Source organism: Orcinus orca, chromosome X (assembly GCF_937001465.1).
Source record: "Orcinus orca chromosome X, mOrcOrc1.1, whole genome shotgun sequence".
Taxonomy (NCBI): Eukaryota; Metazoa; Chordata; class Mammalia; order Artiodactyla; family Delphinidae; genus Orcinus; species Orcinus orca.
This window is the reverse complement of record NC_064580.1, coordinates 107,200,926-107,213,244: the sequence shown is the minus strand read 5'-3', so window position 1 is coordinate 107,213,244 and position 12,319 is coordinate 107,200,926. Positions and strand designations below refer to the sequence as shown.

The window sequence follows — 12,319 nt, the reverse complement described above, 5'->3', positions numbered from 1 at the left end:
GAAATTGGGACAGGGCAGGGGACTGGCAAAAGGAAATGTGAATGGGGCAATTTAGGGTAGCAGAAGGCATATTGTTGGAGTGTTTCATAGTGGGATGAAGCAAAAAGAGGGACAGTGTTTTGTAGGAAACAGAAAAACTACAAAAAAGAAGGGAAGGAGATAGAAAAAAAGTTATATATCTGTTTTCTCTCCATCAAATATAGTACCTAGAACCCAAGTAAATAATTGCTAGAAATTTAATTCTAAATGAGAACACAGTAACTCTTTAAAATATGAAGTGAATGTATTCATAGAAAATGGATTAAAACTATACTATTAAAATTAAAAAGATGAAAAACAGAGCAAGCAGGATTGATACAAGACACTTCCCTAGGAATTTTTTTAAATAAATTTATTTATTTACTTACTTATTTTTGGCTGTGTTGCGTCTTCATTGCTGCACGTGGGCTTTCTCTACTTGTGGCGAGCGGGGGCTACTCTTCCTTGTAGTGCACAGGCTTCTCATTGTAGTGGCTTCTCTTTGCTGTGGAGCACAGGCTCTAGGCGTGCGGGCTTCAGTAGTTGTGGAACATGGGTTCAGTGAGTTGTGTAGGCTTCCTGGTAGAGGGGACTAGTGCCTGTGTTCTGGTGGATGAGGCTTGATCTTGTCTTTCTGGTGGGCAGGACCACGTCCGGTCGTGTGTTTTGGGGTGTCTGTGAACTTATTATGATTTTAGGCAGCCTCTCTGCTAATGGGTGAGTTTGTGTTCCTGTCTTGCTAGTTGTTTGGCATAGGGTGTCCAGCACTGTAGCTTTCTGGTCGTTGAGTGAGTTGGGTCTTAGCATTGAGATGAAGATCTCTGGGAGAGCTTACGCCATTTGATATTACGTGGGGCCAGGAGGTCTCTGGTGGACTAATGTCCTGAAGTTGTCTCTCGCACCTCAGAGGCTCAGGCCTGACACCTGGCCGGAGCACCAAAACCCTGTCAGCCACATGGCTCAGAAGAAAAGGGAGGAAAAAAAGGAAAGAAGGAAAGAAAAATAAAATAAAGTTATTAAAATAGAAAAATATTATTAAAAATTCAAAAAAGTAATAAAAAAAAGGAAGAGAGAAAGAAAGAGGAGAGCAACCAAACCAAGAAACAAATGCACCAATGATAATAAGCGCTAAAAAGTATACTAAAAAAAAAGGCAGTCAGAACCCTAGGACAAATGGCAAAAGCAAAGCTCTACAGACAAAATCACACAAAGAAGCATGCACATACACACTCACAAAAAGAGAAAAAGGAAAAAATATATATATATATAAAAAATAAAGAAGAGAGCAACCAAATCAGTTAACAAAGCTACCAATGATAATAAGGTCTAAATACTAAACTAAGATAAACATAAAACTAGAAACAAATTAGATGCAGAAAGCAAACCCCAAGTCTATAGTTGCTCCCAAAAAGCTAACCCCAAGTCTATAGTTGCTCCCAAAGTCTGCCACCTCAATTTTGGGATGATTTGTTGTCTATTCAGGTATTCCACAGATGCAGGGTACATCAAGTTGACTGTGGAGATTTAATCCGCTGCTCCTGAGGCTACTGGGAGAGATTTCCCTTTCTCTTCTTTGTTCGCACAGCTCCTTGGGTTCAGCTTTGGATTGGCCCCCTTCTCTCTGTCCCCTTCCTGCCCAGCGCTGGAAGGGAAGCATTCCTCACTGGCCACAACTGCTACTAGGCAGCCCTCTTGCCCCACTCCATTTCTCACCAGGTTCTAGTATTACTTCCCTCTCCTTGCCTCTTCTGGTCGAGGGGTGATAATGACTTCCCTCTGTTGCTTCTCCATGAACACATTAGCATCCCTTATTGCTTCCCTTATTCTTGCCCACATTTTCATTCAATTCACCTCAGATAAATTCTTTGAGTGTGCCATCTGTTCTTTTGCCAGGATAAGAAATTCCTTGCAGGGCAAGGTGCTGCCTTGAACTGGGGCCAGGACAGTGCCATTTACATTGAGCCTGGGGTTCTCCTCCCCATCAAGTGACAGTACTTGTCAGAGCCATGGGTTTGGGTCCTAGAAAAATAGGCAAATACACATCTGAAGTAGGGGTGCAAAAGACATTTATTCTTTCTTACAAGGGATTTTTGTGAAAAAGTGAGGTAAGAAGGCCAGGCTTTACTAGGACTACCAGGCCCTAAACAAAGAGGATGGTACAGAATCACTATCTACTCCTGCTTACCCTGACACACTGGCTTGTCTCCAGGGTGGGGGGTGCTCTGGTGCTCTCAAACACAGTCTTCATGGCAATAACCAATCATATCTGAATCAGAGAGAGTGATGAATCAAGATGTCATTTTAGGGGCTTCCCTGGTGGCGCAGTGGTTGAGAGTCCGCCTGCCGATGCAGGGGATGTGGGTTCGTGCCCTGTTCCAGGAAGATCCCACATGCCGCGGAGCGGCTGGGTCCGTGAGCCATGGCCGCTAAGCCTGCGCGTCCGGAGCCTGTGCTCCGCAACGGGAGAGGCCACAACAGTGAGAGGCCCGCGTACTGCAAAAAAAAAAAAAAAAAAAAAATGTCATTTTAGTCCTTAGTAGGGCAGGGTGATTACTGGGTGTTTCCTTTGCCTGCATTGTTCCCAAGACAGCTATATGGCATCCTTCATGACCTCCTGGAATGACAGTAATCATTTAAGAAGATGACTATTGTGGGTCTCCTGGCCTGTGTTAATTGTTCCCATGCCCAGAATTCAACCATGTCTAAGCATGTCTCATAACCTGGAGGGGCAAGCAATACAAAGATATTTTTTGCATCAGTATCAAATTGCACAGGGCACCTGTGTAAAGGAGGTTTGCATGGGCACCTGGGGAGACGTGAAAATAAAGAAGATGGTACCTTGTTTTGCTTAGGTCCTGATTCCCCTGCCCAGCCTCAGAGACACATGTTTGAGCCCTATAGAGAGGCTAACGGCATAAGCTGATGGATCTGGTTGCCAGCAGAGGTGTAATAGCATGGGAGGGGAGCAGTCCCCTGACACTTCAATCATTTGCAATTTCAGCGATATAAAGAGCCTATACTCTTGACACAGATGTTCTTATGTGGTGAAAAATTATGCAAAACTTGGAAATAAGGCAGAAGGATGTTCTTTCCATGTCACATTGGAGCATTGTCTAAGAGGCCTGCCTAAAGATTATTTAATTCTCTACAGAAATGTGTTTTGTTTGACTTACTATTTACTATTGATTATAGCCAAGTCTCTGTGAAGTCTCTGTTAACTTGCAGAGGTCTGTTTGTAAAGATGCAAATGCTTCTGTCAAGTAGAAAAGATGGCCTCAAAGGTAACAGTTGTATTTCCCTATAGAACATTAACCAGTACTGTATCTAAATCTAACTTAGTAGTCTTATTTTAGAATTATTTCTTTGAGTGCCTATATGCACTTTCTTTCAAATTCTCCTTTGAACCAACTTACCATACTGCTGTTTCATTAGTGAGTTAAATAAAATATTTATAGGGGCTTATTTTATATTTTGTACAAGTCATATTTTTAACTTTCTACTTTGCCAGTGGACACTGGTAGCTATGACAAAAGTGAGACACTCTTTATGTGTTTAATTGAGCAGTGGATATCAATGAGAGGGCTGAGGCAAATGAGGAGAACGGCAGGTGCCATAGAGTAACTATAGCGCTGAAGGATAGGTTCACGAGAACGTTAGAAATACCTCTTGGGAACTCCCAGACATGACTTGGTGAAACAAATATTTGACCTAAATTTCCTGGTTTTGTCTTAATTGTGACGGCAAAAGGAAATCAGAAGAGGGAAGCTGCCCAAGTTCCACTGTGCTGTTATTTCAAAACCTTTTCATGAAAACTTCTAATTGGATATCTTTTTGCCAACTCGAACTCAACAGGTCTAAAACTGAACTTATTTTTCCTCTGAAACTTACTTCTACCATTTTCCCTACCTCTTGAATGGCACCTCTGCTCACCCAGTCCTTCAAGCCAGAAACTGAAAAGTCATCCTGGGCTTCTCCAGATTCTACATATAATCAGTATGGCCAACCTAAATAAAGAGGTAAACTGAGGCAAGATTGAATTACCAGATATTGAGTTTATTCGGGAATAACAGAGTAATCGCAATTCAAGAAACGCAAACTGTAGCAAGCTACAGGTGAGTCCCTTGAGGGTTTGGGGTGGGCTGCATTCATGAGCAAGGAGTGCAAAGGGGGGGAGGTCTAGACAGAGACCAAGCAGCAAGTTCACTGGCTTGAGGATGGGGCTAGATATTCATTGGTCAGGAGATAAGTCTCGGTCTTCTGTAAGTCAGGCATTTATGGGAAATCAGTCTCTTGGTTAAATTTCGTTCTTCTGAGGGCGCATGCGAGATTCTCCATTTCCTATCCTCCGGTTCCATTTTATGTTGAAATCCTTTCACAGTACCCAAGTCCTAGCTAATTCTATCTCATAAACATTTTCCGCTTCCTCTTCTATCTTCCTGTTACTGTTTTCTCAATTCAGTTCTCTCGCTTGACGAGCCTCCTCACCTGACTCAGGTTCCACCCTTCTTATCACTCATCCTGCCAGTCTAGTTTATACAATGTTGCGAGGTTTGTCTCATTAAAAAAAAATTATAATCATGTTACTCCTGTGATTAAAACCCTTAAAGGGAAGCAGTGTAGAAGCAGAGTTGATGCAACTTGATGACCGAGTGAGTTAAACAATCCAGGGTGTGAAAAAAATCTTCAACATTTTTTACTGCCTATGGGGTAAAGTCCAGATCAGGCTCTTAGCGCTAAGGCAATTTGTATCCTAGTCTCAACCTACTTTATCAGCCTCATCTCCAGGCCATCTCTAACAAATACCCTATACTGTGATTACACTGCACTTCTCACCATGCTCTTCATGCTTCCTTGCCTTTGTGCTCGCTGTTTCCTTTGTCCTAAATGACCTCATCTCTCTTCTCTGCTAGGTATATTCCTATTCACTTGTCAAACTCCTCCAGGTGGAACTCAGTGTTTCCTTAAATTTTGTACCATAGATGCCTTAATCCTGATGCTGGTAGCCCGTGATCAGCTTGCCTGTCAACTGGCAGTCACATCTTCTTGATGACCTCCTCCACCATGTGACAACTAAAGGCAATATCTGACCCTAGACAGGATCCTGTACTTGTGGGGTGGGGATGGGGGGGAATACTGTAAAAGACATTATTAGGTCAACTGCTAAAATTGGAATATGGGATGATAGATTAAAGTATTTTATCATGGGACTTCCCTGGAGGTCCAGTGGTTAGGACTCCGTGCTTCCAGGGCAGGGGGCACAGGTTCGATCCCTGGCTGGTCAGGGAGCTAAAATCCCGCAACCCGCACGGAGTAGCCAAAAATAATGATAACAATAATCAAGTATTGTATCAATGTAAATTTCTGAAGTTCATAACTGGATTATGGTTAAAGTAAGAGAATATTACCATATTCTTCAGAAATATGCACTGAAGTATTTAGGGGTGAAGGCCAATGATATATAATTCTCTCAAATAGTTCAGGAGAAAAAATAGATAGACAGATAGATAGGTGGAACATGCACATGATAAAGCACATGGGGTTAAAAGTTAACAATAAGTGAATCTGGGGTAAAGGTGTTGGAGGAGGTCATCAAGAGGATGTGACTGCCAGTTGATCTTAGGGCTGGACCCAGCAATGGGAGGCTCCTCACCCCTCCCCTGTCCTTGCTTGGAATGTACATTCCGCCCACCACTCCCATAGCCAGAGGTGATTCAAGGCCAGAGCCCTGAGAGAGCTAGGTGTTGAGACTACCTGGACTGAATAAGTGACTGAACCCAATTTAGGCCTCTATGTAAACTTTGAAGATGCTGGCAAGCGGGTGCGGAGATGGACTTGTCTTGCGACCACCCAAGACAAGCCTCCTATGTAAGTTCCCTTGCTTATTAAACTTCCACCAACCAGTCTGGGGTGGTCTGCCTCTTCTTTGGTCTCTCCTTGCCCTCTGAGTACAGGGGGCCGGTTTCAGATTTCATCTGGGGAACTCCTGAGGTTTCGAATCAACAAAAGGGTTTATAAGTGTTCTTTACACTATTCTTATTCTAGCACTCTTGCTGTAAGTTTGAAATTATCTCCAAATAAAAAGTTAAAAAAAAACAATAATACCTTTATCAGAGTACTTACAGTATTATATTGTGATTGTGGCTCCACTAGTCTGTGAGCAATCACAGATATGAACTATGATTCATCATTGCCAGGGAGGACAAATAGTAGGTATGCTATGCATGTTTGTTGATTGACCATAAGCGTTAGCAAATGAATGCCCCGCAAATGGTGTACTGATGAGGGTTATCTCCTGGGTGATGTGTTCCATAGAGGTTCAAGCAAGTTAAGAAATCTCTTCTGGTGCTCATATCAAAAGCATTTATAGGTTTCTTGATGTTATCGCCTCTTGCCTTCAGGGGTTGGCTTGATATTACAGGCATACTTCTGCAAAGGATACATATGGATTCCTCAGTTCTGAATACTTAAGCCTTTCCTAAAGTAAAGCCCAAACAATGTTGTGCAGGCTGTGTTGAAATTTACCATTTCCTGTTATTTCTATAATTGATCAGACACCCTGAAAAATATGTGAACATTCCCATACCATCTTCACAAAAAGGTATGATTGTAAGCCCCGAAGAGGCCACATCATTCACAGAGGTAACTGTCCAATGCCTGCTCCATTACATCTGCCTCTAATTAAAAGAATGACTCATCAGTATTCCATGATGGTTAATTGTTTTTAGTACTGCTTTTGACTGTCAAGGAACCATAACTCAACCATTCATTAAATAAAAAAAAATTTGTTGAGTATCTACTATTTGAGGGGTATTGTCCTGGTCACTGAGGATATAGCAGTGAACAAAAGAGTGTCCTGGTGTCATGGACTTTACAATCCGGTAGGGAAGACAGACATTAGGCAAGTAAGCACATCAGAGATTACCCTTGTAAAACTCAACATTTCAAAAAATATATAATACATTCCTGGGCATAAGGCTCAATGTTCCTGGAAATTATTTCTTTAGAAGTTTGAGTGTATACATTTAGTGGTTTCACAAAATTATCAGTTAGAGAGTCTATATATCTCTTTCTTGAATTGAAAATTAGTGCTGTTAACTTATCAATTAATAGAAGTAATGGAATTAATTATTGAGGAATTTTCTCAGTAGTATATGAATGAGCCTGTGTCAGTGGGAATAGATGGCACACTTAAATTTTTTGAAAGAATCATTTAATAAAGCAACTATTTACTAAATTTAGGTAGGGTATAGAGAATCCACAAATGATATTCCAGAACCCAAGGCTAGTAAGGCTGTTAACACTCTTAAACCTGAAGCAGCAAAGGGAAGGAGTGGTTTCTTGAACTTGGGTGCGGGGAGAGCAAGAGCTAGGTGGCTAGGGTTACCTGACAGGAAAAGCTACAACTTTCAGGTGAGGGAAACAGCCAGCCCGCCTCCAGAAACCTCTCAGGGAAAAAGTCATAGAAATAATATCCCAACTTCATTCTTCTCCATCCTTGCCATTTCTTGCCAGTCCTTCCCATTGGCCAAGCCCAACTGGAAGCTAGAGGTAATGGAGCTTACCGACGTACATATATGGGTCGGTGCAGAGCAGAGCGGAGAGCTCATCTAGAGGAGCAAATCATTAAAGGGAATGCAGCACAGGTCCCTATTACTCTTTTCTCATCACAGCCCAGGCCTTGAACTGTTTGCCTCAATCTACATTACATTTTATTTTCTGACGGGTTTCTGACCTTACCATCTCATAACCCCCTTTTCTTATGTAAAACTGAAGATCATCTTTGGAAGCTGAGGCTTGTCACTGCTTCCTTTTTTTTAAAAAAATAATTATTTATTTTTGGCTGTGTTGGGTCTTCGTTGCTGCACGCGGGCTTTCTCTAGTTGAGGCAAACGGGGGCTACTCTTCGTTGCAGTGCCTGGGCCTCTCACTGCAGTGGCTTCTCTTGTTGCAGAGCACAGGATCTCGAGCACAGGCTCAGTAGCTGTGGCACACGGACTTAGTTGCTCCGTGGCATGTGGGATCTTCCTGGACCAGGGATCGAACTTGTGCCCCCTGCATTGGCAGGCGGATTCTTAACCACTGCACCACCAGGGAAGTCCCTGTCAGTGCTTCGTACTTGTGATTTCTGGCTTCCCTTCCTCCCTCATCCCTTTGACCAAGATGTTTTCCTCTGCTCTGGGTAAACTTGCCCAGTTCATTCTGGAACACTATTTGAACAAAGGCCCTCAGAGCAAGTGCCCCTGATATATTTGCTTCAGCCCTGTGAGTGGTGACTGGATGTGACAGCTGAGATGGGAAGCACTTATTTGTGTCAGCCTAATAACTCAGTCATCACTCCAGTTCTGTTTACCTCCATCCCCCTCTCTTGCCTGGCAGCCACACCTCTGAGTGGATTAGTAGATTAGGACTCCAAACAAAGGAGTTCAAAGATACCTCATTAGAGGTGAGATGAGGAGTGACTAGGGAGACTATATGAACTTGAAGAACTGGTATTTCTTGTCCATGTTGGATGATGAAATTTTTTAAAAAGGCAGGCTAGTAAAGAGTTCTGGCATGCCTGGGAAAAATAAACTCCAATTTCCATGTCGTGGCTACTTTTGGAGCGGGAAGGCAAAGAGATCCAGAAGTGCAGAGGGAGCTCCAACTGGGGCTATATTTTATTTCTTAATAACTGAAATTCTGAAGCATGTATAAGAAAATGCTAGAATTTCATAGTGAATGGTGGGGTGCTAATTATGAAATTCTTTGTACTTTTCTCTATGTGGAGATTACAGTTGAGTAGGAGAATGGGGGTGGCTGCACCCCAGACATGACCAAGGAAAGCAGACAGGATGGAAAGAACAGTGCAGTTATCTGTCTCCTAGGGTCCCAGTGGTACTCGGAGAGTATGTTACTTCAGTGCAGCCACAGGCAGTGTAAGGAACGGCACCAAAAACGGAGGAGAGCTTAAACAAGCTTTACTTGGGAACGCTCCCGGGCGAGGTTCACTGGTCCGAGAGAAGGGGGCCAGAGAAGTCGTGCCCGGGCGAGGGTTTGGGCAGAATTTATAGGGGAAGAAGGGAAAGGGGTGTGGTGAATCCGGGAGGGCGCAGGGTATTCCTTATTTGGTGGTCTTTTCTGGTATCGTGGGGGACCGTTAGTCCCGCCCCTCGAAAGGCGGGAAGGCTGGGCCGGGTGGAAAGTCCCCAGGTCAGTTTCTGGAACTGGGTGGTCGGGAAAGTCTCCAGGTCAGTTTCAACCTGTGAGTCTGATTGCGTTCCCCTGCCTCGGGCCAGTTGGCCTTACAGGCAGAGGCTTCATGGGGGCTCTGGAATCATGGTGACACTAGTAGTTTGTAGACCTGATGAAGTTTTTGTACCTAGCTCTGCTCTACAAAGGAGGTAGTTCCGTGTAGTAGTTAGGGGCCAGTCTGATAAAGCCAGCCTGCCGGGGTTCAAATCTTGGTTTGGGCACTTCCTGGCTGTGTCACTTTACCCCTCTGTATTTGTTTCCTCACCCGTAAAACGTGATGAGAATGTCAACCCATGTCAAGAGGTTGTTGAGAGGAGTATGGCCACAGACTGAATTTTATGCTATTTTTATGCTATTATTCTCCCAGACAAGCTGAACTAATGGGAACAATCCTCTAGCACAAGGATTGGCACACTCTTTCTGTAAAAGGCCAGATAGTAAACATTTGAGCCTTCATGGGCCATCTGCTCTCTGTCCCAATTACTCAACTCTGGTGTTGTAGTGAGAAAGCAGCCATGGACAATATATAAACAAATGGGTGTGGCTGTGTTCCAATAAAACTTTACTCATAAAACAGGCAGTGGAAAAACAAAGCAAAACAAAACAAAAACATGCAGTAGGTTCATGAGCTGTAGTATGTCAACTCTTTCTGTAGCATATTTTATTTTATTTTTTAGTATTCTTTTCCATTATTGTTTATTACAGGATACTGACTATAGTTCCCTGTGCTATACAGTAAGAGCTTGTTGTTTATCCATCCTATATATACTAGTTCGTATCTGCTAATCCCAAACTCCCAATCCATCCTTCCCCCACCCCTCTTCCCCCTTGGCAACCACTAGTTTGTTCTCTATATCTGTGAGTCTGTTTCCTTTTTGTTATGTTTACTAGCTTGTTGTATTTTTTAGATTCCACATACAAGTGAGATCATACAGTATTTTTCTTTCTCTGTCTGACTTATTTCACTTAGCATAAAGCCCTCCAAGTACATCCATGTTGCTGCAGATGGCAAAATTTCATTCTTTTTTATGGCTGAGTAGTATTACATTGTATATATATATATATATATATATATATATATATATATATATACCACATCTTCTTTATCCATTCCTCTGTTGATAGACATTTAGGTTTCTTCCATGTCTGTAGCATGTTTTAAATGCTTGGATGCTCCACTTATCTCTCAAAATGATGGATGCCCTAGGCTATTTGGGAAGAGTGGCACACATTCCTATGCCCTGGTTGGACCCTTGCGAAACCTGTACTGTGCCTCCCTTCAAAAAAGGAAAAAGTATGTTTCCTTAACACAAGTTGGGACCACATCTCCACCTTCCAAAGTAGAGTCTGCCTGTGACCCTCCAGTTTAATTACCCCAAGACTCAGGACTTGCTCCCTACCAAGAAGCTTAAAGCAGTCTCACTTCAGCCACACCATTGCTACTTGAGAAAATTCTCCATCCTTACTGAGGAAATATGGAAAATCTCTGACTAGGACACTTAAAACCTGCCCAGAGTTCAGGGTGCACAGTCCACAAGAATTCTATCATAAATAACAGCATGAGTCAGCCATTAGTTACATAGGGACCAGACACACACTAAGGAGGACACTGTCTAAAAAAGGGCCAGTTTGAAAACTACCACTTCCCAGTGTGCCAGGGGACAGCCATAGTCCATACCATTATCTCTAGCACATACTCCAGGAAACATCATCAGTCAGGATGACATATGGCACAACATCACTGTCAAGGACAGGACCCGCTTACATACCCACAGGCAGCACTTCCCAAACTGGTTTGTGCCCAGACCAGGGTTTATGGCCAACTGTCATCTAGACATACTGTGAGACAGCTGCCTCTCAGATACATGATCAGATACCCCTGAGGGGGCTGGCCTTGCTGAGACCAAGATATAGACACCTCCCCACTCAGCACACCCTTGCCTAACCCAGTCCATAGTGCAAGATTAGGAATTATCCAAGACAGACTCGGGCCATACCCAGATACACAGACCCCAGCTCAAGACCATGCAGAATGGTCTCAGCTTACTCCCAGGACTTTATGTGTTCACTTGCTGGACACAAGGTCCCCAAAACAGAGATCAGACCCAACTCAGTTCCAGGCCCCTTTGAATACGTATACCAAGCACAGGGACCCCAAACCAGCGCTGAGACCCAACTCCTCTAGGATAAGCCCACCAGAAGAGGGCCCAACCCGTGCCACCTCCAGGCAGCCCTCACCACCGCCCCTGCAGGCCAGATGCAGATGCACAGTCCCACTGGGCACGTCCTGGTGGGGCTGCGACTCTGACCAAGGCCCCCTTAATGTCCTCTACTCCCAACAGCAGAAGGGAAGGGAGCCCTGCTTGAGACTGACACTCCTTCCAATGCCACCGAGGGTGACCACCTGTCCCGGTTTGCCCAGGGCTCTGTCCCGCTTTGAAAATGGAAAGTCTGGCTTCTGGGGAAACCCCCAGTGGCGGGAAAGGCTGGGAGGCCGCCCCTCACCCCCGTGATGGAATGTGGACCGCCCGCTCCTGTGGAGAGGGCCCGGGCTCTGCCTGCAGGGAGGGGCCCGGCTCCCCTCAGTGGCCAGCAGTCACTGGAGCCCTGCACTTGACCTGAGACTGTAGGGCCACTCCTGCTCATTCCACTGCAGTTGGGCGCTCCTACCTCCAAGCCGCTGATGCAGCCTTGGCTCTTCTGCCTGCCAAATTGTCTCTACTAACAGCGGAAATTCAAGGGCCCTTCAGGCCTCTCATGACGGCTAAGTCTGCACCGACGCCTGTCAGCTGATTCAGCAAACATTACTGAGCCCTTACCGGGGTTATTAGAGGCGGCCCTTGCTGCCACTCGCTGGCGGCGCCTCCCCTCCCCGGCTCCGCTCCGGGGAGCCCAGGGATCCTGCGCAGGGCCCCCGCTACTGCCCGTGCTTCCAAACACACAGGCCTCCAGCTCCAGAGCTGCCCGGTTTTATCAAGCCCTGGCTCAGAGCCAGGCGCCAAGCCCTGTGGTGAGGACCCAGAGGTGAGAAACAGGGTGCTCCTGCCTGCGAGGACCTAAGATCTAGAGG

The 12,319-nt window shown here is 44.7% G+C and overlaps 1 long non-coding RNA gene across 1 annotated transcript; it reads right to left on the bottom strand.

Moving 5' to 3' along the window:
- Positions 1-2,067: 2,067 nt before the first annotated feature.
- On the bottom strand, positions 2,068-12,028 carry LOC125963045 (uncharacterized). The gene is made up of 2 exons (XR_007474799.1): positions 11,920-12,028; positions 2,068-2,511 (listed from the first exon to the last, which is right to left on the bottom strand). It is a non-coding gene; the product is annotated as an uncharacterized LOC125963045 (long non-coding RNA).
- Positions 12,029-12,319: the final 291 nt, after the last annotated feature.